Source organism: Protopterus annectens, chromosome 10.part0 (genome assembly GCF_019279795.1).
Source record: "Protopterus annectens isolate FY-2018-M chromosome 10.part0, PAN1.0, whole genome shotgun sequence".
Classification (NCBI taxonomy): Eukaryota; Metazoa; Chordata; order Ceratodontiformes; family Protopteridae; genus Protopterus; species Protopterus annectens.
The window spans coordinates 439285393-439307961 of record NC_056744.1 but is presented as its reverse complement, the minus strand read 5'-3'; the positions used below and the strand labels follow the sequence as shown (position 1 = coordinate 439307961).

Below are 22569 nucleotides of genomic sequence, written 5' to 3'. Positions count from 1 at the left end.
TGGCTTTGGAGAGGGCTGTTTTAACCTGAGTGTCTGTGATTTCAGGGGCACTACATTCTTCTAGTACAGTTATGGACCCTTTTGGGGGTGAGAGGTTGGTGAAGTTTACACTGAACCTGTCTGCCAGGATGTTGGCTATATCAGTCGGTTCAGTGTATTTTGTGCCATTCTGCACAAACTCCGAGCAGATCTGAGAATTTACACTTAGATTCTTGACATAGCTAAAGAATGCCTTGTGGTTATCTTTGGAGTCCATGGCAATTTTTTCTTTCGAAGCTAGCCTTGGATGATTTTATGAGGGAACGTAGTTTCTTGCTGATACTGATCAGGGATGTCTTCCCTTCTTGGGATTTTACTCTTTTCTGTACTAGTTTCCTTCTTCTATTGTATAGTTTGTTTATGGCAGGGGTCCACCACACTGGTTTCCATTTCTTGGAGGAGTGAGTCTTGGTTTTGTTTGGGATAGCACAATCCATGCATTCTTGTAGGTGCCCGTAGAGTGCATTAGTAAAGAATTTTGCAGCTTGGACAGCATTATCCTTTAGCAAGGGGGCTTTGAAACTTCCCACCTCGGTCTTAAGTAATGTGAAGTTTTCTTTTGAAAAGTTTTTCACGGTTGTTTCTTTAACTGGGGGTGGTGGCGGAATGTGGATATCCAGAGTGATTAGTTTATGGTCAGATCTAACCAGCGAGGGGTTAACCTCCGGTGTGGAACTCCGGTCACCCATGTTGGTGATGAGCATGTCCAATATGTTGTCACCTCTGGTGGGGGTGTTGACCAGTTGTTCCAGGGCATTTGAGTTTATAAATTCTAGGAAATGTTGGGCAAGGGAGTTTGTACTTGAGTAGTTCTCCCAGTTAATGTTTGGGTAATTGAAGTCACCCAATATCAGGGTGTTTGGTAGGACCTTTATGTTTCCCAGTGTTTCCAGGAATGCTGAGTGGGGGTCCTGGGACATGGTGGGTGATCTGTAGCAAGCTATAATTTGAATAGCAGTTTTGCCCATAGTTAGTTGTACGTAGATGTTCTCTAAAGCATCATGCTGTGCCACTAACCTGGAGATGTGGGTATCCTTGATGAATATGGATACACCCCCACCTTTTGTATTTCGGTCTGGGTTTTGTGGCCGAACTGTATGGTATGAGTTGTAGCCTGGTAGTGCTGGGGTGCTCTCTGGAGCCTTAAACCAGGTTTCTGTTACTGCACATATATCGATTTTCTCCATACTGAGGAGTGCCTTGAGTGCATGCATTTTGAGGTTTAGACGTCTGGCATTGAGTAGCATTACCCTCAGTTTTTTGTTACTTGTGCTATTTATGGCGGTGGGTTTGTCTTTTGAGCCTTGCCTAAAAAAGGCACTATGGAGGTGGCAAGAGCCTGGGCCAGTATTCGAAAGCCTAAGGGTGACAGGTGCAAGCCTTCTCTAGCGAAGCAGCGTGGCTTGTCGAGCATGTCATCCCAGGCTGACAGACACTGGATCCCCTTCGAATGACACCAGAAGCTTAGCCAATTGTTGAAACTGATAATTGTTTCTCTAAACCGTGGTATCATTCTTGGTGAGGGCAGGATGCTACTCAGGGTCAGGGTCATACCGGCCTGGGTTACATGATCAGAGAGCTCCTCCATGTCTCTTTTCATGTAGTCCAGGGAGGTACAGCTCATGTCATTCACACCAACAAGGACAATGACAGAGTCATATTTGCACTTGTTCTGGAGTGACCTGAGTGCTTGTGTTATGTGGTGGATCCTGGCACTCGACAGGCAGCTAACAGTAACCTTCTCCTTGTTCAACCTAGTGAGTGGGACGTCAGTGTGCCTGACTGTAGAGTCACCTATTACTAGTGTGTTGGGTATGTTATTTTGCCTTAAGAGCTGTGATTGCGTGGCACACTGGTTTTGTGAAGTATGTGTTTCATGGTTTGTGTTGGGGGGGTGGAGGTTGCTTGGATGTCTGCTTTGGAGGTCTCTGTTGCTTTTGCAGATTTTTATTTAGAGCCTCCGAGTATGTTTTCGTGTATTTATGTGTTTTTTTTGCCGGTGCGGGTTTCATAGGTCTATGTGAGACTGGTGGTATGATGCAAGTAATTCCCTTCTCCTCTTGACTGCCTGGTCCAGTCTTGGATTGAGAGAGCTTAGCCTCCAGTTTGGCTGTATAATTGCATCTCTCGCATGTATTAGTGTTTGGTGGAAGGAGGAGAGGGTTGTCTGTGTACATGTGGCAATTGTAACATTGCCTCAAAACGCCCAGATTCACCAGTTGGACCGGAGAGTACACCTGAAACTGCCCTTTGGACATGCCTGGATATGTACAGTGAACTGTTTTACTGATTGGTTGGTAAGGTCGAATAGAGAGCCTTGTCCTTCTCTACAGTATAGGGGGGGGTCTAGTGCTAAGGTTTATTAGTGCTTACTATGTGTTTTGAGCAAGTACTGGGATGAGAAGTGAATGGTTTGAGTGCTTAAGTTGAAAGTTTGTCTAGTTCTAAGGGAAAAATGGAAGAGTAGACTTTGTGGAGCCGGGAATAGTTATACCCTAGTTAAGCGGCGCTGCCCAGCACTCAAAACCTCGCTAATGCAGATTTTATAGCAGGGAAATGAAAGAGATAGAAATTAGCCCAAAATGGCCAATAAACTACTAATTTCTGGGCTGAAACCACTTCTCCAGGGACAGATAGGCTGCTCAAAGCTCCCTCTCTCACAGTGAACAGAGAAACTTCCTTCTATCCAAGTAAAATATGGGCAAACACAGAAACATGTAACACAACCCTGAATTCAGCACTAACCTTAAAACTGGACTATATTACCTTAGAAAGGCAGGAAAACAAGTATTTTTTTTTTGTTTTTTTTTTCAGAAAATAAAGCAGATACAATAAAAAAAAAACAATTTAAATGCACAAAAATGTATATCACACTTGAGTGTGTAGCCTACGACAGTTAAACAGGTAATTTAAACACAAAAACTACTTCGCAACTAATATTTCGCAACATTGTTAAGGGTCAACATACAAGAGTTAATAGATTATGTATGAACCAAGAAGATAGAATACAACAGACTATGAAATTGAATAATATGCTCATAGAGAGACACTATGATAGAGGAATGATTCAGCAGGAGATTTTTTCATCTGGATTTAATTCCACCCCCTTGAAAAATAGGAATGAATTTTATCAAGCATATATTAGACCAGAGTTACACTATGGAATAATCCCTTTTCAAACTAGATATACTAGTGACATTAAGAATACTACCAATATAATACGGAAGAACTGGAGTATTTTACTTACCAACGAAGAAGTTAAGGCAGTAGTAGGAACCAAACCACGTTCTTATACACTAATAGTAAGAATCTTAAAAGATTATTATGTTTAGAAAACAAAACTTAGAAACAGAAAAATACATGATAAGATACAAAAAAATATAAAAGGGGACTTGACCAGAACAAATGATATAGGTACCTTTCCATGCAAAAAGTGTAGTATGTGTAGATATATTTCAGAGGATACAGTATTTGTTCATCCATATTTAAATAATACCTTTAGACCTAACTTTAGATCAGACTGCAACAGTACCTACCTGATATATTTAGCTAATTGTCTACTTTGTAATGCGCTTCTATATTGGGATGACGACCAGATCCCTTAAGGAACGATATACAATCACACTTATGACATCAAGAAAAGATTTGAAGAATGCTCTAACTAAACACGTAATAAATAATCCAGGACATGAGTTTAGGTTTAGAACATTACAATTAGTAAGCTCAAGTAATAGGAAAGGTGATGCTTTCAATGAACTGGAAAGCATCGAGCTGCAATGGATTCTGAAGTTTAAAGCACACTACACTCCAGGTCTAAATCAGTACATCAGTGTGAGGTCAGTCCTTAAAAAGAGAAGTCTAAAATAATTTGTATCTCTTCATATACCTATGGAGATTTTGAAGCTATGTTTGTATTTTTATATATATATTAATTAGTTTTGTTGCCAGTCGAATAAAGGACTTTTTTGATTAAATATACACGCTATACACATGGCTAATATAGTTATATTCAACAGTGCTCCAGAAGCCCATTTATGACCCAGAACATAACATTATACATAACATCCTTCTTTTCTGTGACTATTAAACACAATATTAAATACAGATTTAAATATAGATTCTCATTTTTTATTTTTTATGGACTGTTTTGAATGTTATTTATAATATTTACTATTATTATATTATATTATATACATCATTTATTAAATATTTTATACATAATGTTAGTTTTTAAGTAGATTTTATGAAAATACATTAAATCCAATTCCACCTGTAATATGGAATGTTCTTTGATATATGTACATTACACTATTTTATTGACTCCACACTCTTATCTTATATATTTAGCTTCAGCTAGGCATACATTGAGTATAATAACCTCTAAGAACTATATGTTTTATAGGAATGAGAGGGAGATACATATCTAGAGCACTAACAACTATAGATACTAGTATGCTAACTCCGTTATAGACTTATACTTATGCTCTTGTTTGTACATATGGTTATGGACGAGTTACATATACCTTTTTCATTATACTATGGATTTACCTGTTCATCCCATTTTTAGTGCTCAGGACTACCATATGGAGTCCAGAAGATATATATATATATATATATATATATATATATATATTTACATTTTTTGGCTAGGGTAGCTATAAATAGAATTACATATCAATATAGAATTACATATCAATACAGTATTCAGTTAGACCATAGACTCTATAAGGTTTAATAATGATATATATCCATTAACCATATAAGAGTGCTTTATAATGACAACATACATATAGTTTCTGTGATATATGAATATGTAATAGCAGTTGATTTTTTCTTGTCTTTGTTGTTTTGATACTGAATACCAATATTATAAATGTAAAGTATTTATATTGCCATGATTTGAGTTGTCAGATGCACAGATTCTTTATGTAACCTACTATTTATATATTAAGACATGTTTCCTTTAAGAATGCATCATATATATATTTTTGCAAGTATTGTTATATATATATTTTAAGACTAACTAAGTAATATATGTTTTATATAGCAATATGCTAATATGAATTAATATAAGATGTACGTCAAATAATATATGTTTTATTTAGCGTGAGCTTTTATAGATACATAGACTAAATGTCTTTTTATTTAGTAATGTGGAAGCGTTTAGTGTTTTTGTGTTTTTAGCTACTTGTCAGTCTAGCTTTAGCAACAGCTATTACTTTAAAATACTGTCTTTGTGTTAGAGCATCATTAGAAATGTTAATTAGAATGATAATTGATTTAGCACTTAATGAGCATAGCAATTAAATCAAATGAGCAGTAATATATAAGCTCTGCTATAGACACAAGTAAATTAGATCTGAAGAAGCGTACTGTTTTGTAATGAAAGCGCTCATCTGTCCTGTAACAAATAAAGAAGTTTTTTCGTTTGGCTGCATAATCGTGGTGGTCCTCAGCTTTGTGTTTCCTGACTTTTCCTGCTTCATTGCTTATTGGTGAGGATCTTTGGAGGTATAGCTGGGATTGTGATTTGCATTTCTACAGTTTTTCTTTTATCCTCGGCTACCTACACACGATGGATGCTATTGCCATAGAACTGGAATATGTACCCAACAAATTGAATGGAAAAAGGCAATGGAATAGTTTATTAGAATCAAAAGAGAATCCGCTACTCAATATCAGCATGGAACAAACAACTGTGACATCTAACTCTGAAAAAGGTAATGCTGATAAAATGAAAGACTTTGTAGTCACTTTGAGAGAACTTGAAAATATAATGTATAAATTACATAGACTAGTCTGGCAAAGGCGCCATCTAGAAGCGTGCTTGCATTTCAAATTGATCCCTAGAGGAATGAGAGTACTAGTGATGCCCTCCTATGGTGAAACGTATCCTGAGCTACTCCGTAAGTGGCAGCAATTAAACCTTGATTTAGGGTTTAATTATATCAAGTTATTGCTTGAACATTTTCTTCCGCTAGAGAAAGACCTCAACCTACGGGCTGAGGCTCTAAGCAAAGACATTATGGAAAGGTTTAAGGAGGAATATTTTCAACAGAGGTTAGACAACATGTTTAATCAACTCTCTTTATATAATAATAAACTGCAACAGATAAAAACAAGAAAGCTACATAGGGATCACATGGACTTTGTAAACAATCATGTATTTTCGTGGCCTAGATATAGAGAAAGTGACATGAATGAGAAGGCATCATTTAATAATATTGATCACACCTCGGAGCATAATATGAATAGGAGCTATGCTTCAGCAGCAATGAATACTAATTCCACCTTAAGAGAAGAGACTTAGACGTGATGACTGCAACCCCTCTGGCACCTATGCCTGCAACGAACACACAGAATTCTGCAGTAAGGGACACTCCCCCATGTAATCAACAAGCGTTCGTGCAACAAGAAGTGAATGTACAAGGTGCTAAACCTAAAGTCAAACAGGGGAACCTAGAGGGTTTTTTACCCCTCCCGCTGAAATTTCGGCAGAATTTCCAAAGCAGATCGAGGAGCAGGGGCCGTACCAAGAGGAAATTTTCGGGAGAAGAAATGGCATCGAGCAACAGGAATCGAAGAAGGGAACAGAGGACTTAGTGTTTAATTTATCACAACGAGCGTTAACAGAGACTGATCATAAATTATTGAATAAAGGTTTATCCTTTATTCCTGCTCAGGTGAGCAATATAAGTGAAATATTAACTGATTTGCGCCTGTTTGTCCGTAAAATTAACTTAAAATGTATGTTTAAAAACAAAGAGCAACATAATGAAGCTAGTCATTCTAATAATAATAATTTCAAAAGAAAGAGTGTGTTTTCACCAGCACAAACACCAATTACAGAATGTTTCATTAAGGCTTGTGAATCGGATTTTTATAAATATTTTAATAATGAGAAAAAAAGAGATTTATATATTAATCTGTCACACTTGGAATGGGAATCATTATATGCACTTAAACATGACAAAGAAATAATTATAAAGCCTGCAGACAAAGGGGGTGGGATAGTTATCCTAGATTATGTAACTTACAATACATTGATGCTGAACATGCTTAGAGAAACTGATACTTATAAGGAAATTAACACGAATGATTTAACTAAAGTTATCTTTTCAGTACATCAGGAATTATATGACTTCTTAATGTGTAGGCAGATAGATCAAGAATTGTATCAGTATTTCCTGATAGAACAACCCAAAATACCTTATATAAAAGGGCTGCCAAAAGTACACAAAGGGATATTTCCACCACCATTACGACCCATAGTTGTGGGAGATGGATGGGTTACGGAAACCATGTCAGTCTATATAGAAAAGAAATTAAGACCTATTATTAATAAGATAAATAGTATCCTGAAAGATACATATCAACTATTAGATGTTTTATCTAACTTGAAAGAAGGTATTCCTAAAGACAGTTTATTAATTACTATGGACATGAAGAACCTGTTTACATCCATTCCGAACAGCTATGGCTCAGAAGCCATCAGGTATATCCTACACAATACAGATATGTTCAGCAATAATGAAAGAATTTTATTGAATGCAATATTAGACCTCATACTGAATAACAATGCATTTTTATATGACAAGAAATTGTTTTGCAACAATGGGGAGTGGCCATGGGCACTCCCTGTGCAAACACTTACGCAAATCTTGTTGTATATTACTGGGAATGTATGCATTTATTTAATCATGCCAAGTTTGATAAAATGCTGCTATATAAAAGATTCAGAGATGATATAATAATTTTTTGGAATGGTACTCTGCAGGAATTTTTAGACCTAGTGGAATATCTAGAAACTACAACATCTTTCTTTAGATTCACTTTTGAACACTCTAGAACTGAAATTAATTTTCTAGATATTACCATTACCAAGGATGACAAAGGAAAACTGAATCATACCATCTATCGAAAAACTTGTTGGAAGAACACACTACTGGAGTATAGCAGCATGCATCCCAGACATATATTTGACAACATTGTTAAGGGTCAACATACAAGAGTTAATAGATTATGTATGAACCAAGAAGATAGAATACAACAGACTATGAAATTGAATAATATGCTCATAGAGAGACACTATGATAGAGGAATGATTCAGCAGGAGATTTTTTCATCTGGATTTAATTCCACCCCCTTGAAAAATAGGAATGAATTTTATCAAGCATATATTAGACCAGAGTTACACTATGGAATAATCCCTTTTCAAACTAGATATACTAGTGACATTAAGAATACTACCAATATAATACGGAAGAACTGGAGTATTTTACTTACCAACGAAGTTAAGGCAGTAGTAGGAACCAAACCACGTTTCTTATACACTAATAGTAAGAATCTTAAAAGATTATTATGTTTAGAAAAACAAAACTTAGAAACAGAAAAAATACATGATAAGATACAGAAAAATATAAAAGGGGACTTGACCAGAACAAATGATATAGGTACCTTTCCATGCAAAAAGTGTAGTATGTGTAGATATATTTCAGAGGATACAGTATTTGTTCATCCATATTTAAATAATACCTTTAGACCTAACTTTAGATCAGACTGCAACAGTACCTACCTGATATATTTAGCTAATTGTCTACTTTGTAATGCGTTCTATATTGGGATGACGACCAGATCCCTTAAGGAACGCATATACAATCACACTTATGACATCAAGAAAAAAGATTTGAAGAATGCTCTAACTAAACACGTAATAAATAATCCAGGACATGAGTTTAGGTTTAGAACATTACAATTAGTAAGCTCAAGTAATAGGAAAGGTGATGCTTTCAATGAACTGGAAAGCATCGAGCTGCAATGGATTCTGAAGTTTAAAGCACACTACACTCCAGGTCTAAATCAGTACATCAGTGTGAGGTCAGTCCTTAAAAAGAGAAGTCTAAAATAATTTGTATCTCTTCATATACCTATGGAGATTTTGAAGCTATGTTTGTATTTTTATATATATATTAATTAGTTTTGTTGCCAGTCGTAACAAAGGACTTTTTTGATTAAATATACACGCTATACACATGGCTAATATAGTTATATTCAACAGTGCTCCAGAAGCCCATTTATGACCCAGAACATAACATTATACATAACATCCTTCTTTTCTATGACTATTAAACACAATATTAAATACAGATTTAAATATAGATTCTCATTTTTTATTTTTTATGGACTGTTTTGAATGTTATTTATAATATTTACTATTATTATATTATATTATATACATCATTTATTAAATATTTTATACATAATGTTAGTTTTTAAGTAGATTTTATGAAATTACATTAAATCCAATTCCACCTGTAATATGGAATGTTCTTTGATATATGTACATTACACTATTTTATTGACTCCACACTCTTATCTTATATATTTAGCTTCAGCTAGGCATACATTGAGTATAATAACCTCTAAGAACTATATGTTTTATAGGAATGAGAGGGAGATACATATCTAGAGCACTAACAACTATAGATACTAGTATGCTAACTCCGTTATAGACTTATACTTATGCTCTTGTTTGTACATATGGTTATGGACGAGTTACATATACCTTTTTCATTATACTATGGATTTACCTGTTCATCCCATTTTTAGTGCTCAGGACTACCATATGGAGTCCAGAAGATATATATATATATATATTTACATTTTTTGGCTAGGGTAGCTATAAATAGAATTACATATCAATATAGAATTACATATCAATACAGTATTCAGTTAGACCATAGACTCTATAAGGTTTAATAATGATATATATCCATTAACCATATAAGAGTGCTTTATAATGACAACATACATATAGTTTCTGTGATATATGAATATGTAATAGCAGTTGATTTTTTCTTGTCTTTGTTGTTTTGATACTGAATACCAATATTATAAATGTAAAGTATTTATATTGCCATGATTTGAGTTGTCAGATGCACAGATTCTTTATGTAACCTACTATTTATATATTAAGACATGTTTCCTTTAAGAATGCATCATATATATATTTTTGCAAGTATTGTTATATATATATTTTAAGAGTAACTAAGTAATATATGTTTTATATAGCAATATGCTAATATGAATTAATATAAGATGTCGCCAAATAATATATGTTTTATTTAGTGAGCTTTATAGATACATAGACTAAATGTCTTTTTATTTAGTAATGTGGAAGCGTTTAGTGCTTTTGTGTTTTTAGCTACTTGTCAGTCTAGCTTTAGCAACAGCTACTACTTTAAAACACTGTCTCTTTGTGTTAGAGCATTATTAGAAATGTTAATTAGAATGATAATTGATTTAACATTTAATGAGCATAGCAATTAAATCAAATGAGCAGTAATATATAAGCTTTGCTATAGACACAAGTAAATTAGATCTGAAGAAGCGTACTGTTTTTGTACGTGAAAGCGCTCATCTGTCCTGTAACAAATAAAGAAGTTTTTACGTTTGGCTGCATAATCGTGGTGGTCCTCATCTTTGTGTTTCCTGACAAAAACTACTTTGTTAAAGTGTATGCAGTAAAATAAGTACAATATGCAGCTGAAACAAGCTTTTTAAATCACAGAAACTCCAGAAAATCGGCGTTTTAGGCAGAATTTGCTAAAGGCAGCAAGAAAATGCAGAAAAATAATACTCACTCCAAAGTCTCGTCTCTCTTTTGTCTCTCTGCTGCTGTAGGACTCTGCAGGGCTCCAGGCAGGAGCTTGCTGAGCTGTATACTAGCGCAAAAACCTCGCAAATGTGGGTTTTATAGAAGCGAAATGAAAGAGATAGAAATTAGCCCAAAATGGCCAATAAACTACTAATTTCTGGGCTGAAACCACTCCTCCAGGGACAGATACCCTGCTCAAAGCTCCCTCTCTCACAGTGAACAGAGAAATTTCCTTCTATCCAAGTAAGGTATGGGCAAACATAGAAACTTGTAACACAGCCCTGAATTCAGCACTAACCTGAAAACTGGTCTATACTAGCTTAGAAAGGAGGGAAAACAAGTATACAGCTATAGTTTTGATTTTCCTGGCATTGTGTCTGTGGCAGCAAGCTTAGGGATGTGCCTGTACAGGATAGCCTGTCTGAAGTTGTTCTGTCTTAAGGAGGAACACAGTACATGGTAGATAATCTTTTGAAGAAATTAGACTATTTCCATTATAGAGGACCTCTTTGAGCCCCCTTCCATCCCCTTTACCTCTTAGTCTTCAAGCCTGGTTATGTCCCTTGAAGAGAAAGCCTCTTTGCAGTCCAAGTAAGGCATTTAGACTTTGCTTATCCTTGCCTCTTCATTTCTCTACAAGTCATCAAACAGGATAACTCCACCAGCCCAACAGTTGCATTCCTGGTGACCCTGTGGGGCTACCTATGAGGAGGTGGTTTTCCAACTTGGCACCAGTTTGAAAAGCCATCACAAAGACCAGTGGGTACTAGATGTGGTTATAGATGCTGTACCTTACAGCTCTTTGTTCCTACTCTAGAAAGGGCTCTAGTTTCATACCAAGCTGCCTCCACTGAGTTCTTGAGAGAGACTCATACTCTGCTGCATCAAGAAGATGAACAGCTGTACCTCCTGCAAAGTGAAACCTACAATTATATTCCTAGCTTTGTTTTTAGTTCTACAATAGATAAAAAGCTTCTGTCATCTTCCGGATTTCAAAACTTTCAACAAACCTAACTGGTACATCAAGTTCTGGATGGTGACTCTCCAGAGATCATGTCCTTGCTTCCACAGGGTGGCTGGATGGTGACAGTGAACTTGACAGAAAAGCTTCTGGTGCATTAACATCTTGGATTTTCACAAGAGGGTCATTCATTTCATTCTTGGTAGGCACTATGTTCAGTACAGAATGCTTCTACTCAGACATGCCTATGGAGACAAGAGCATTACATGGAAAGGAGCTCCATGTGTATCTGTGAGGATAATATGCCTCTGCTGTCATTCAAGCCCTGGTGATAGTCCTAGAATGACTGCTTCCATGGTTTAGTGTTACTTTTACTGGCAGAGAGTTGGTCACTGTCCATAGATGTTCAACAACCATACTGTCTTACTGGCATATGGGTAGCAGCCCCCTGTTACCTTATCTCTGCCAATTTATCAAAGCCCAGAACTCCTCCTCCTGCCTGTCTGTGGGTATGATGGGCCAATCACCTGCAATGACAGGGACTGCCTTTCAGACCTGCAGACAGAACCCGTTCAGTTTTCTAGTGCCATAGTAAGAGAAGGCTCTCTGAGAAGACTGCTTCTAACTCTTTGGTCCTCAGATAAGAAACCTTTTTTTGTTTTTTCCCCTCTGCCTTTTCTATCAACACTTAAATACTGTATTCTGCTGCTTTTTCTGTTTTTTTTAATCAGAAATTTTGAATTTTCACTTGGAATAGCACACCAAGGCCTGTTGATTAAAAGCTTAATTTGGATGTTTTGACAGAAACATATGCTGATATTGCAGTTTTTTTTCTTTGGGATTATGATTATCTGAGTTAATTGAGTAGGATTATAGCATTTAAAAAAAACATTCATTTAAATCACAAATAAGTACTATTTTGTATGTTAAACATTTCTAACATTAATTTTTTCATCAGTTTATGATTCATTTCTTGTTTAATACTGTTTAGGCTATATCCATTCATTTTGACAGAAACTAGTCCTTTTATTTACAAAATTAGGAGACATTTGTGCATGCATCTTGTGTTTTGAATAGAGTTATTGAAAATACTGCCATTTTCTCAGTGCAGTGTTCAGAATAGTATCCCTACAGAAACAGTCTTTAGATTGCTATTTTGGGGGAGAACAGTGGGATTTGTCCACCTTTTTTATGGGCTGACCATACAAACAGTATTTGTTATTGAGCTGGCTATTTTCTTGTCCCCTTACTTGATGGACTCAGATACAGTTCACCTCACCAATCACCTATCCTTTATGTGCCTAAAAAACATAGCATTAAATCAAGAAATATGCCTCAGTCTTCATCTTATGACTACAAGTAGCCTAGCTTTGGGCAGACTATCAGACCACTCACCTTCTTTTACCTCCAAGTTCTCTGGTGTGGTGTTAGCACCAGAACTGTGTGTGACATGAGGTTTCAGACATGTCTTCTTGGGCTATACCATTGCCTGGTTCAGGTACAGGAGAACCGAACTCTTTAGGTGCAGGAGAAGTCAGGGATATAGAATCTGTTGTCAGTGTTGATACTTCTCTCCTCACAGTATTCTCCTACTAGTGTAGTACACAAATAAAAGAGACAGATGACCCACCACATTGAAGGGCAATAGTCTCCAACTATGTTTCACCTGATTTGTTGGCTATGATTAGATCCATTATTCAGGCATTGATTACAGAAAGCAAAACTAGGTTTTGACTTATGCCAGTGCTCTCACCCCTGTTCAACCCCCCTAAGAACTTAATTTTGTAGTGGATCTGGAATCTGAGAATTCTGAAGTTTCAGAGTCTGATCAGTCTGTTTCTCTTAAAAAAACAGGTTCAGTATCCAAACCAAATGATCTGATGTCCTTTTCATTCATTCCTCAGTTGATGGGCTCAGTTCCAAGCCTTGGATCTGACACAGCTACTTTTACAAGATAATTGGATCCAAAACTCTTGAGTTCCTCCCTTTACCTATAATACCCCACCACCCTAACATACCTTAGATCTCCTTTACCACCATTCAGCTTCAGATGTGGATCCTGTCGCTGTAGAGTTTTGGATTTACATTTAGTCTTTTTCGTGAGTTATTGACTTTAATTTTTCTATTATATTTTTTCTAATTCTCTTACCTCCCAACCTTAACCTTTTTAACCAGTTTCTGCGCACCTTTTAGTTACCGTTAGCTACCTTTTTTGGTACCCCTTTAAAGCATCTTTGTTAGTACGCATTTCCTCTATGACTGCTCATTAGAGTACTCTCTACCATTGTTGATAGTTTCTTTCTCTTTATATCTCTCTATTTCCTTCTGTTTATTTTTTTCACCTTTACAAAAAACAAAAAAATTTTATTTATCTGTAGTGTCTTTAGGTAGTTGTCTTCTTAGATAATAATGCTGACAAACCTACTGGTTTTAAAAAGTGTGTTACCTGTAGGCATAAGCTTCTCAACTCAGATGCCCATGGAAAATGTGTTTATTGTTTAGGACCCACACACTTGGATGCAGATTGTGGATTTAACTCCAGAGCCATAACTGACCACAGAAATAAATCAGATGAGGCCTCCTTCCTTCTTCCTGTACTTCTTCATTTGCTGGGGCTCAAACCCCTGCCAAAAAACTGACAAGGGGAAGTCAGATTCAGCGGCCAAGGAAAAGGAGTTTCATAAGAGGTCCCTAGACCATTCTTCCTAGTCAGCTGCTTCATCAGAGCCTCCTTCTAAAATGCATAAAAAGTCAGATCCAACTACCTCGGATCGGACTTGTTCAAAACCTAGATCTCTTCAGATCTTTACTACTCCTGGAGGGATTTCCCCATAGGCATTCTAGGCCTCCATCCTCCACAGCATTTCTTAGATCTCCCAGAAGCTGATGTGGATAGGATGATGAGGAAATTTCTCAGGGCACAGATCTAGATGGGGGTACTCCAGCTCCAACTCCCACCAGATCCATGAGCAGTTCTTTGTTCACTTCCCCCTTGGTATCTCCTTCTCTGATCTGACCAACCATTTTAGAGCCCTCAGATCCAAGACCTCTGGGATTGTCCTCATCAGATCCAAAGATGGTCTGTTCTTCGACTCTGATTTCCCTGAGTTGCCCTGCTCCAAGCCTTTCAGAGCAGAAAGACTCTCAGAGCTGAAGTGGCAGCACCGATTTCAGGGAAGTTTGGATCGACTCTGAAGTTTTCAGAGCCATCTCTTCCCCCCAGGGCTTTGGTGCTGGGCAGCTCTGATCTGAACCTTTCCTCAGGCGGAGTGTTAGAGGGGTTACAGGAACTTGCGGCCCCTTTGCCATTGACTTCTGTGTTCCCTAACCATTCTGTCTTTGAGGTTGTGGGAAGGGATTTCTGTTTTTTTTTTAACACCTTTTTTGAATTATCACTTGTGACATAGGCATATTTACATTTATATAAAAGTAATCAAACTGTATTAACAAGTTAAAATTAACAAACGTTATGCTTCACATATATTGCTGTATTTCATATGGGAGGGCTTTCTCTTTGTCCAGAAAAAGGACATCCCTGTCTCCCCTTGTATCAGAACACTTTATGTCCTCCGGTTTTATGCTCTGAGCCTTGTCCATCCATTCCACTGGGACAGCCACCCTAGACTAAACTCCAGTCGGTCTGTCATGGCATCATCACCTCTTGTGATACCGCCTCAGAACACCCCACTGTGGAAGTCCCCATGAAGAGAACATGTAAGAGGAGACACCTAGATTCTCCTCAGGAATGTCTCATGAAGGACAACAATTTTGATGAGGGGTCCCCATTTCTCCACCTGAAGACATCTCCTTTGGAGATATCGTAGAGCTCCAGAAACAAAAAGATGGATGGTCCTTTGATAACCCCTCTCTGGAGAAATTGGTGCTTCTGGAGACTTTCGGGTCTGGCCCATCTACTTCTTGGGTGATCCCTCCTGGCCAACAAGCCCATAAATATTGTTTCTCAATGGGCATGGAAGGATCTGGATACTGCAAAGCCAATTCCAAAAAGACCAGACAAAATTCTAGCCACCCCCAAGGACCAAGATCACTGGAACAAGGGAGTTCTAGTTAATGCCATGGCTGTGGCAGCAGCCACTAAGAAAGAACTGGCAGAACAAAGTTTCTCTGTCTATTCCCCTAACAGAGAGCCCAGGGTTTACAATAGATTTGGTAAGCAAGTGTATGCTTCAATGACATTTACCCTCAGGTTGCTAAATTATTTAGCACATTTTATGAGGTTACAAAGAGATCTGACCAAAGAGCTTGCCAAATCTTTCTGGGTCCATGTCTGCTGAGGATGAAAATAGAATCTCCTCACAACTGGCCATCATCCAGTCTATTTCTAATGTGTCCATGAGGTTGATTTCCCATGAAGTGGAAGGTACCTCACTGGTGGTGGGTTCAGTCTTAGCCATTAGGAGACATGCCTGGATGCAACTATGTGATTTTGGAGATCCCTCTAAGTCTTCGTTCATCAATGCACCTTTTGGTGGATCTTCCTTGTTTGGCCCCAAAGTAAAGAACATGCTCTCCAGATGTGAGCAAGAGGGAAAAACCCTGTCTGCTGTAGGGGTATGTTTTTTCAACCCCTCAAAGACCTTTACCAAGAAATCGGTGAGGAGGTAGGAAAATATGGTTTTGAAAATCCCAGGGTCCTTTTCAAGACTCACATAGAGATAGTTCCCCAGAGGCAGAGGGGAGAACTCAAATGAAATATGCCACCCCCGAGGTAGAGGTGGCCCGCAGAATCATGGCTGCAGAGATTCCTTCCCAGATAATCCCTATCCTGAAGGGAGGCCTGACTGTTTCCCTCTGGAGGCAATCTGGGATGTTTGTCTCTGCACCAGAGAGCCTGTCTATCCATAATGAAAAATTCCTGGGTGCAGAGAATCATATCCAGAGTTTATACTATACCATTTTCCTAGCTCCCACAACCAGTGTGAAAAGGATCCCCAATGCTCCACCCAATCAGAGGGAATCAGTGACTCTAGAAATAAAAAAGCTGCTAGAAAAAGTCATCCAAGAGGTCCCCCCAGACCTCTCTAGGTGTGAAAAAGAAGGGAAGACCCTGTCTGCTGTAGGTGTACATTTTCCTACCTCTGAAAGGTCCTTATCTAGGAAACACTGAGGTGGCAGAAAAATGTGGTTCAAAAGTCCCAGAGTCCCTTTCAAGATCCATGTGGAGATAGCTCCGCTAGGAACGGGGGGGAACACCAATGGAAGACATCGTTCCCATGGCAGAAGTGGTCCACCTAACCAGGGATCTAGAGATACTTTCTCTGACAGATTCTATCAGCCCTCCTGAACAGAGGCCTGACTGTCCATCTCTTGAGGCAATCGGGGGTTACCTATCCCTGCTCCAGACAGCCTGGCTAGACATCTCAAAAGACTTATAGGTGTGAAGGATAATATCTAGAAGTTATGTTATACCCTTTCCCAGTACCATCCAATAGTTCAGAAGAAAATCCCCAATGTTCCACCAGTCAAAAAAAGAAAAAAATAGTCATCCAAGGGGTCCCCCAGATCAGAGAGAGTCTGGAACTTATTCAGGATTCTTTTTGGTGCCAAAAAAGACAGGGGACTTGAGACCATTTCTGGATCGCAGCAAATTAAATCAATCTGTTCAATATACAAAATTCTGTATGGTCACGGTTCAGTACATTCTGCTGTTTATGCACAAGGATGACTGGATGTGCTCAACAGATCAAGATGCACACTATCACATAAAATGAACAGGTATTCCAGATGATACCTACATTTTTGGTTTGTAGCCAGCCATTACCAATTCAGAGCACTGCACTTTGGTCTCACCACAGCCCCCAGGGTGTTCACCAAATGCATGGCAGTTGTGGCAGCTCACTGAGACTGCTGGGATTCTGAGTTTCCATATCTAAACAACTGGCTCCTGACCGCTCCAACCAGGCATCAGCTGATTCAAGCAATGGACCATTTACTCCAGCAGTGCTCCTGTCTGGGAATATCAGTCAATTACAAGAAATCTCAGCTCATACTGACTCAGAGTTTGGAATTCATCAGTGCTCACCTGGATACAACAACCAAAATAGCTTGTCTTCCTCTCTCTCAAATAGAAACCATTCAATTCCAAGTAAAAAAAAAATAATACAAAATTCTTCCCTTCCGGCATGCCTAATACTCCAAGCATGGGGACCCATGGCAGCTGCAATCACTTTGGTACCACTTGCCAGGTTCCATAAGAGAATACTCCAGTGGACACTCACCACTCAATGGTCTTTTGTCCAACACCCATTATCCATGACAGTCGAAATCACTCAGGAGAGCAAGAATTAACTTCTTTGGTGGACGCATTCCAATCAACTCCACAAAGACCATCCTTTTATTCTCCCTCAGCCCAAAACCATAGTGACCATGGATGCCTTCCAGCTTGGGTGGGGGCATTTCCTGGGGAGGACTGTCCAAGGCACATGGTCTCCTGAAGAGGCCAAAATGCATATCAATGTCCTGGAGATGAGATATGTCCTCCTAGCGTTGCAGGCCTTTCAAGACACTCACCCATTTGAGACAACTGTGATACAGACAGACAATCTGTCAGTAATGTGGTACATCAACAAACAGGGGGAACCAGATCTCACCCTCTTTGTCAAGAAGCTATGAGGGTATGGCAATGGCTGATCTCTTCCAATCATTTTCTGATAGCAATGCACATTAAAGAGAAATCCAAAGTGATTGCAGACAAGTTAACCAGGTCCATTCTGATGCCTCACTAGTGGTATCTCAATATCAACATGGTGGAAACAATGTTCTGCCAGTAGAGCCAAGCATGCTGTGATCCATTTCCATCTCCCCTCAACAACAAATGCAGGAAGATGTTTACCTTGATTCCTCCAATGGGGGAGTCACCAACAGATGCTCAACTTCATGCTTGGCCACCCCAGTTTTCTTTGTGTCAATCCCCTGTCACCCCTTATCCCAAAATTTCTACAGAAGGCATCACAATTGAAGAGCACAGTTATCACCATTGCCCATCACTGGCTTTGTCAGATTTGGTTTCCTTTCCTCTAGCTTCATCTTCTACATCTACCATGGATTCGGCACCCAGTTCCAGACCTTCTGTCTCATCAGACAGGTATGACTCACCCAGACTTAACAGGACTCAAGTTGACCACAGTGTCTCTCCAGTTCCATTGACTGCTGGACAACTCAGATTCTCCTCCTGTCCATCACATGTTGTTATCTTCCCATAAAGCTTCCACCGGAAATATTTATAAAAGTAAATGGAAAAGATTTGTTATTTGGGCCCTAAGAAAAACTTTGATCCCCTTTCAGCACTGATTTCAAATGCCCTTGACTTTTTGGCAATAATATTCAATGAAGGTGTTAGTTCCTCAGCTATCAGAGTACAAGTAGCAGCCTTTTCCAACTTTCATCTGGGAGTAAATAATTCTACTTTACCTTCTTCTAAGCTTTGCAAAGCCTTTCTAGGGGGATCCTTTTTACTTAGAACTCCTTTAAATGATCCCACCCCTCTTTGGGATTTAAATATCATACTTCAGGCCTTGACTCCACTCACCCCCATGAACATTTGGCTAAATTTGATCTAAAATTTGTGACATGGAAAACCGCCTTCATAGTTGTTATTACATCTGCTAGAAGAGTGTTGGAACTTCAAGCATTGTCCTCTAAGAACCTTTATTTAGTTTTTCACAAAGATAACATCTCTCTACTGACTAATCCTTCCTTTTTACCAATAGTGGTCTCTGAGTCCAGTATTAATCAGGTCATTAATCTTCCAGTATTCTTTCAAAATTTTTCAAACAAAGGCAAGTATTTGTTACACAGACAATTATGTTTTTACTTTTACATAACTTAATATCTAAGAAAGTCCAAACAATTGTTTTATTTTCTGATTAAAAACTTGACAAATCAGTATCTAAAGGTACTTTGGCCAAATGGATTGTATTACCTTTGTTTATCAAAAAGTGGACTTACCCTTGCCAAAACCACCCATAGCCCACTCCGTGGCAACTTCATCAGCCTTTTTGTCAAGAACTTCCTTGGATAATATTTATGCAGCTGCAACTTGGGCTAACCGTCATATCTTTATTGCTCATTACAAACTGGATCTTGTCTCTAGGGGAAGAGCAGCCTTTGGTTTGGCAGTGCTTTACAATATCCTTCCTTAGATTCCTCCTAAGATGTAGGTAGCTGGGGACTCTGTCCCAACAGTTGAGGAATGAATGAAATTGGACAATATCAGATTAAAAAGTTATGTACTCACCATAACATTCCATCTGTGTTGTCCATTTTCATTCTTCCTCAACTTCTCACCCACCTACCCCATCCTTTTTCTACTCCTGGAGTGATTAAAGTTTTGGAGGAACCTTTGTTCATTGTTTGAGCTCCAGCTTCCATTCTTTTATTATTTCTCACTGGTCTGTTAGTCTTATGGCAGCAAACAATATCTGAGGTATATTATGTTGGTGGGACATTAGGGGTAAAGGGAGGAGCTCAAGAGTCAAGAGTCTATGATCTGGAAGAAGTGGCCGAGTTGGATCCAAGGGTCAGATTCGAACCGAAGTGTTGAGGTACAATGAAAATGGATAACACAGATGGAACATTATGGTGAATACATAACTTTTTATCCTGGTCACTATCACATCAGCTAGATGAGTATCTGAACTCCAGGCTCGATCTTCTAAACGTCCTTACCTGCTTTTTCACAAAGACAGTGTGTCCTTGCAAAAAGGTCTATGTCACATAACTGAATGGCCACATTGAGATTCGAAAATGTTGCTGTTAAATTATTTGACATAGACCCCCTTGCAAACAAATCCATCTTTCTTGCCTAAGGTAGCTTCTGAGTCCAACATAAGCCAGGTCATTAATCTACAAGTTTTCTTTCCAAGCTTCAGAAGGAAGAGAGTATATATAGTCCACCTTTTGGATGCGCAGAGATAGCTTCGCTTTTATCTACATAGTACCAAAGATTCAAGAAAGCCAACCAGTTGTTTGTTTCCTTTTCTCCTAACAGATTGGGCAAACCAGTCTCCAAAGTTACAGTGGCCAAATGGTTAACTGAATGTATGTATCTCCTTTGTTTATGATAAAAAAATTTTATCCTTGCCTAAGCCTCCTAGAGCCCATTCCACAAGGTTTGTGACAATTTCTTCAGCCTTTTGGTCAAGGGCTTCCTTAGATGAAATTTATGCAGCTATTACTTGGACTAATTCTCACATTTTTATTGCTCATTACAAATTAGATTATATTTCCAGGAACAGAGCAGCCTTTCACTCTGCAGTACTCCGGAATATCCTTCCATGAGGGCCACCCAAGGTTCGGGTAGCTGGGGACTCTGTCCCATCAGTTGAAGAAGGAATGAAAACGATATTTTCAGATAAAAAAGTTATGTACTCACCGTAACATTCCATCTGTGTAGTCCATTTTCATTCTTCCTTAACGTCCCACCCTCCTGCCACCATCCTATGCTTCTGGTAAGATCTAGGAGTTGTACGGGAACCTCTGTCCCTTGTTTGAACTCCAGCTTCTTTTTTCCTTTTTCCCTTTGTTCATTTTTGTAATAGATTTGTTTGTTTATATCCAGGGGTAGCAAACTCAATTTGAGGTATGTTAGGTTGGTGGGGCGTTATGGTTAAAGAGAGGAGCTTGAGAGCTTTGGACCTGATGATTTGGTAAGTGGCTGAGTTGGATCCGAGTCTAGGCTCCAAACCCAATAGCTGAGGAAGAATGAAAATGGACAGCACAAATATAACGTTATGGTGAGTACATAACTTTTTTTTTCCATATTCTGACTAGCTTTAGGAATGTATTCTTTTGATAGCAATCATTGGCTGTCCATGACATCTGAAGGTATATGATCTTCTTGCGGACAAGGCCTTGAATGTGGCCACCTACCCTGCATTGATCACTGTGTTGGAGGATATTTTTAAATAAGCTTGCAATTCTCCTATGCTGAATGATTCCCTGCCTAATAATGACTATGTCTTATCCAAACCCAGTCCCTTCAAAAATTCTAAGCAACTGGCAGGAATCTCAGAGGAAAGAAGCTGGCACAGGCCAGCAGGGTAGTCTTTAAAGTGTTATCTACCAGTGTATTTGTGGAAGTTTATGATCATGTGTATGCATAGTTTAGAAGAGTTTGCTGCATAGTTAGATGTTGAGCAAATTTTTATGGGAAAATATTGTTTCCGATATTTCTTAAGTGTCTATATATGATTGTTTTGGAGAGGACCGACATTCTTTCTAGAAATGCAGTGACATTGTTTCTGATAGGGAGGTATGCTTGGTTACTTAAGCCAGAACTTTCTAATGAATTTAAAACATTAGATTTTGAATGCTTCACTTGATTTTAATTGTGTGTTTGGTACAGCAGCTAATCAGATCCCTAAACACTGGGATGAGAAAGGTAAACTAATGCAAGGGGAGTCAATTTATTCCCAAGTTTCCCTCCAATTAGCACGATAATTTTAAGTGGTCTATTAGGAGTCCCAGCCATGCAAAAAAACAAGGTATCTTTCCCTAAAAGAATATCTCCCCTTGCAATTTTTGCCAAGGAATGTCACCCGTCATTTTCAAGTTCTTCTCTGGGTACCCAACTCGACAGTTAGCTTTCAATAAGATGTTTCTGACAGATGGGTGCTGTACTTCATTGGTAGAAGTTAGAAGTAGAAGGGAAGCCTGTCTCCATCCTCGGGAGTTCCCCCATACCTCTCAAGCCAGACTTTGTTATTCCTCTATTCTGGCAAATGTTGGACTAAAGTGTCATAGAACCATTCACTCCTACAGACAGAATGAGTGTCTTTTTACTTTAGAATCTTAGTAGCTCAAAAATGAAAGGTGTTGGGAAGACAGGGTTGGACATATCCCTTCTAAATTCTTTGTCAAGGTCCACAAGTTCAAGATTCTTACCATGCAG

General features: G+C 38.4%; 1 protein-coding gene across 2 annotated transcripts in view; it reads left to right on the top strand.

Moving 5' to 3' along the window:
• ARMH1 (armadillo like helical domain containing 1) overlaps positions 1–22569 on the top strand; it is an 859505-nt gene that overhangs the window by 501917 nt on the left and 335019 nt on the right. The gene's annotated exons all lie outside the window — the stretch shown is intronic.